The sequence below is a fragment of the Zootoca vivipara genome, chromosome 15 (genome assembly GCF_963506605.1).
Source record: "Zootoca vivipara chromosome 15, rZooViv1.1, whole genome shotgun sequence".
NCBI lineage: Eukaryota > Metazoa > Chordata > Lepidosauria > Squamata > Lacertidae > Zootoca > Zootoca vivipara.
The window spans coordinates 5,004,070-5,010,069 of NC_083290.1; positions in this window are offsets into that span (position 1 = coordinate 5,004,070).

Here is a 6,000-nt window from a genome sequence, read left to right on the forward strand (position 1 = left end):
CATCTTTGAGATGTGTCCATTAGGCCAGTTTTTCAGCTTGAAATTATTTTTCATCTGTAAGGTGTGTGTGTGTGTATGTATGTATGTATGTGTGTATATAGATAGTTATAAAAGCACCAAGCAGCACTAATGCAAACTTCTCTTGAATCCCTCTTAGGATTTGGTTAATCACTTAAATAATACATACGTTACTGTGATTAACAAAACAGGGTTTGTTTGTTTGTTTGTTTGTTTGTTTTTTATGTGGCAAACATTTCGGCTTCTGCCTTCATCAGCTATTCATGCTTGATCATGGTAGCAGCTGATGAAGGCAGAACCCCAAATAAATTGACATATAAGAAATGCAGGAACAGTCAACTGGTGTCCTTTATAATGTCTGGAGCTGCCTAAAGGGTTATAACTGGAAGCAATTGTCCATTTTCCTAAGATAGTAGTGGGAAACCCTTTTCAGCCCAAGGGCTACATTCCCTCAAGGACAGCCTTCCAAGGGCCACATACACTGGTGGGTGAAGGGGGGGAGGGTGGTGCCAGGACAAAAGTGGGCAGAGCCTCCAGAGGAAGCCTTACATTGGTCTAGTTGGCTACTTTCCAGTGAGAAGAGGATGAGATGGGCCTTCGGTACGGCTCTTATTGTTTGTTAGGATGCGAAACAATGGCATCAAGTTACAAGAAAGAAGATTCTGACTAAACATCAGAAATAACTTTCTGACAGTAAGAGCCGTTCAGCAGTGGAACGGACTCTCGGGAGGTGGTGGATTCTCCATCCTTAGAGATTTTTAAGTAGAGGTTGGATGGCCATCATGGATGCTTTCGTTGAGATTTCTGCATTGCAAGGGGTTGGACAAAATGACCCTTCATGCCCCCTCCAACTCTTATGATTCTATAACTCTTGACAGTCATTATGTTCCTATGACATAACTCAATAGGATGCTATGCAGTAGCCCCATTGGAAGCTAAATTAGCTTTCATATATTTCCCAATCATTTCAATAGAACCTGCATATGAGATGTTCCTACTAGATCAGGTCATATCCCTGTCCCTCCTACAGTTCCAGGATGAGTAATGACAGTTTAAGAAAATGAAAAGGTATAGGGCACAGTTAAATACTCAACCCATGGAAACTGACAGGTCTGAAAAGTGCCTAATTTTGATGTGATGGCATTGCACTTCTAATCTTTTTTACTTACATGTCAAAGGGACGCGGGTGGCACTGTGGTCTAAACCACTGAGCCTCTTGAACTTGCCAATCAGAAAGTTGGTGTTTCGAATCCCTGCAATGGGGTGGGCTCCCGTTGCTCTGTTCCAGCTCCTTCCCACCTACCGATAGCAGTTCAAAAGCACACCAGTGCAAGTAGATTAATAGGTACCGCTGCGGCAGGAAGGTAAACGGCGTTTCCGTGCACTCTGGCTTCCGTCACGGTGTATTGTTGTGCCAAAAGTGGTTTAGTCATGCTGACCACATGACCTGGAAAGCTGTCTGTGGACAAATGCCGGCTCCCTCAGCCTGAAAGCAAGATGAGTGCCACAACCCATTGTCGCCTTTGACTGGAATTAACCGTCCATGGTTCCTTTACCTTTTTTTTTTACTCACATGTCCAATATTCTAATAGCAAACTCATTCTGTGAGTGCCAATTCCCATGTAGCTAAAACAACGTCATTCACACACATCTCCTAGCAGACTAGGAGAATAATGTTTCGCAGAAGTTCAAAGACATTTCAACAGCCCAACATAATTTAAAGCCTACTCAGTGGCTACAGATCATCAACTCTCTGTTGAGGAAAGGAAAACCAGGTGGACATGGGGGGAGGGGAATGGAGTATCCTGAAAAAGGTTGCAGGTGGCTGGCTAGAACCCTCAGCCAGGAGGAAGCCACATAGAAACAGTTTGTTGTATACACACATAACTACAGCTTTTTGTTTGATTAATTGGCTCATTTTATATATATATAGATATATCAACTGACTAAGAGAATGTTATTTGCAGCACCAAACCATGATAGCAAGTACCACTTTAGAAGAAGCATTCTTTCTCATCTGATAGACACTGGGGAATACCTCTTCTAAGACAATGTGATGTGTGTGTGTATCCTCTAAAAGTAAATGTGCTTTTTCCTTAAAGCTATTATATTTCTATGAAGATTTAATTGATTGATCAATTAACTGACTAATATAATTAATCAGCAAAGATTTCTTTGTTCATGCGATATAGCCCAGAGAGACAGATTCACAGTGTCTGCTTAATTTTACCATATTGCCATATTGAATTTTGTGTTTTACAGCCAAAATACTGCATTCCACATTCATTTGATTTTTAAATTAGAAATTACAAATACATAGATGTATACAAAAAGCTAAGCCAAATAAGATTGTCAGGACTTCTATTGGACCTATCCAATTTTTGAATGTCAGTCACCTTTTCTGAACATTTTCTAAATAGAATTCTCTCTAGGAGATACACTATAAACATTAAAGTAAGCAAACATACCTCTATTCTCTAGAGACTCTGAGATCTTATTTTGTTTAGCCATAAACTACATTTTTAAGCAGAACCCAACACAACAAACAAAAGGAAATGTTCAGTGCTACTGTACATCTTTATTAAAAATGTTTTAATACTGAACCCTCCAGTAGCAGCTGGCCAGGCTTCTAACATTCCAGTTCCTCATTTCTAATTAAGCCTTTTGATTTACAGTAAGACTTATGAAGCATGCTGAGATGGGGGAGCAAATAAGCTTGTTTTGGGGTTTGGTTTGGTTTTTGTTACTTTAACGCATTGTATGGTTATTTTTGCCTGAAGAAAATGAATTGGGTGTCCCCCGCACTTCCAATTAAACCAATCTTTTGGTGCAATTTTGAGGTGGTTGAATTAGACGCAGCTTCTAGTAGATTCTGTATTAAGATCTGCTTAAAAAGAGTTCAGTAGCAGATGCTGAGATTACAAATGCAACATTCTAATTGTTCTGTATTCTAATGAGCAGCTATTGTCTCCAGCCAGTATTTTAGAACTGTTATGATGCAGTCCTGGACGCAGCTGCCGCTGACCCCTCAATTGCAGCATTAACAAACCCCTCTTTGTTATCACTATGGGAAATGTAGCTGCTGAGGGTGTGATTTCAACACAGAATGGCATTCATGTATGGAGTAGAGTGTGGGGAACCTTCACATTATTTTACTTTGTTTTATTTACAGTATTAATAGGGCATCCCTTCACAGGGGTTCTCGGGGAGGCATAAACTAAAGCAGATTAAAAGGCTTGAGTTTTGTTTTGTTTTTAAGATCTTTGCCTGGTGTTTAAATCATACTAAAATAGATGCCAGACAACTCTCTCTCAGGTTCAGTTCCAAACACCTCCAGTTTTAAAAATGAGTGGAAGGGAAGATGGATAGAGCCAGCCTTGTTTTATTTGTTTAGAGAATGGAAGCTGTCACTAGTATTTAGGGATGTTGGAGAATTCAATTTAAATGGAAAATGGTATTGGAAATTATGTCAGTTTGCATGCTTATCTGCAAACAGGAATGATAATGAGGCAGGCGAATGTGATTGGTATTCCTTGTCAGCATTCCCCTGCCCCCGGTCCTCAGTTTGCTTGCCATCATTTCCTCCCACTACCTTATTGAGAGCACCCCCAGGCCCTAATGAAATGAATGGACTCTCCTAACAATAACATATTATTAAATTTGGCCACAGTGAACAGTGAGCCGAATAACATCATTTTTGTGGAATCCAAACTGCAGCGGAATTAAAACGGTGCTGTGCGGAACCAATGTGGGGCAGAATGGAAAGAGAGGCCCTTTTTAAAAATCCTTAATTGTAGAGCACTTGTAGCTGCAAAGCCTCTCATAAGCAAGAGCAATCGCCAGGAGGAACTGTCACTCTGTGATCAAGGACTTGCGTTGCATGCAGAGGTTCCCAGGCTTAGGGTGACTGGCACCTTCAGTTAAACAAGGATCAGAAGGCAGGTGATGGGGAAATGACCTTTTTTGCCTGAGACCCTGAAGAGCTGGACTCAAGGTCTGAATACTCTTGTGGCATAGATTTTGACTGGACAAACAGCCCTCTAATCGGCACCTGGTCTGGAAGCACCATCTAAATTTCCCACAATGCCCCAAAGGCATCGCATCCAAGGCACTGTGGGTGATTTAAGTAGCGACTTCAAGACCTAGTCTAGCACTCGTCAGAACATTATTTGGCTGTCTGCCGCTGCTGCCAGGAAAACCCACCAGGCCTCACCGACTGTTGAAAAGTATTCCTTCAAGCGTTACTTCATTCCTTTAGTTTTGGACAAACTGTCCATTATGCACAGTAGACCGGGGCGGTATGTTTCTGTTGTAGTTTCCAAAACACCATCTTGCGCTTCAGAGGGGGAAACATTGCCAAACTCTGCTGATATTGAATTTCTTGGTCAGTCGGATGTAATTTCTGCAACAGAAATTCTATCTTCACGCGGTCTATACAAGAACATTTGGAAGTCATCAGGCAAACAGTAATAAACGATTCTAGTCCCAGGCCTCTTATCAGCATGAGTAGAGAGGATGCATGGAGATTCCTTCTCTAAAAAATAAAACAAAATTGAACTTGCGGTATGGTCCAGCCAACGTTAATAACTTTTCTAGTCAATGGGCTTTGGTGGGTGAAGTGTTGGAGTTGTACCAGAGAGATCTGAGTTCAGACCCCCCACCCACCCAGCTGTGAAGTTCATTAAGCTAGTCTTCCTCTCTTGTAAGGTTGTTGAGAGTGTAAAAATGGGACAACTGTGTGATGTTGCAGGATACAGCATTATCTATGATGGCTGTCTGCTTTTGGAATACCCTCCTCCAGCTTGCTCCAATATTGCTAAATAAAAAAATTCCTTCAGTAGCACCTTAAAGACCAACTAAGTTTATATTTTGGTATGAGCTTTCGTGTGCATGCACACTTCTTCAGATACACTAGAAACAGAAGTGTCAGACCCTATATATATACAGAGGGTGGTGGGGGTGGGTGGGAATGGGAGATGGGCTGATGGGAGTGGTAAACCTGTAGATGGCTGTTAATGGCTGCTGATGGCTGCAATTAGTCCTGGGCTGAGGTGCTAAAGAAAGCTTGATCATGCATAATGAGATAAGAATCCGATGTCTCTATTCATCCCAGGTGCTTCCATGGTTTTAAGCTTGGTAATGATTTCCAATTCAGCAACTTCTCTTTCCAGTCTGTTCCTGAAATTTCTCTGTAATAAAACAGCTGCTTTGAGATCTTGTATAGAATGTCCTGGGAGATTGAAGTGTTCTCTTACTGGTTTTTCAGTCTTATGGTTCCTGGCACCTAGTTAAAACATAGATTAGTTTGTTCAAGCATTTTGAAATGTTTTTACTGTTTCAGCCTGATTTGTTTTTTTCACCTGCCTATTCTGGTGAGTTCAGTTATTGAAGTTTATTGTGTGATTTATCTTTTCTTTCTTTCTTTCTTTCTTTCTTTCTTTCTTTCTTTCTTTCTTTCTTTCTTTCTTTCTTTCTTTCTTTCTTTCTTTCTTTCTTTCTTTCACGATCACTCGTAGCTGAGTAAGATTGTCTTCCATAAACACGGTTTTAACAATGAGTCCGTAAGTGACTGTGGAGGCAGATTCTGGACACATACGTCCTTCCACAGTGAAGATATCGGTTCCTAGGCAGGAGTTGATCACGGTGTATATCATATCATATCATATCATATCATATCATATCATATCATCATATCAATATATTACACCCCACCCTAGTATCAGTATTAGTGAGATACTTGAGATATTTGTAATAACTTCAAATAACCTTTCGCATACACCTGTTAGGATTTTCTTTCCTAACAAAATGGAAGGAATGTTCCTCTATCAGAGGACACGTGCAAGCCAATAAATTTGAAATTCCACTTACTTCAGTGGAGTTTGTTTTACTTACTGCACTTAACAGTCACCCAGTAACTTGCCTTCTCTGAGCAATGGACAAGAAGTGTCAAATCAAGTTAAAAACACAATGACTAAGATGCAG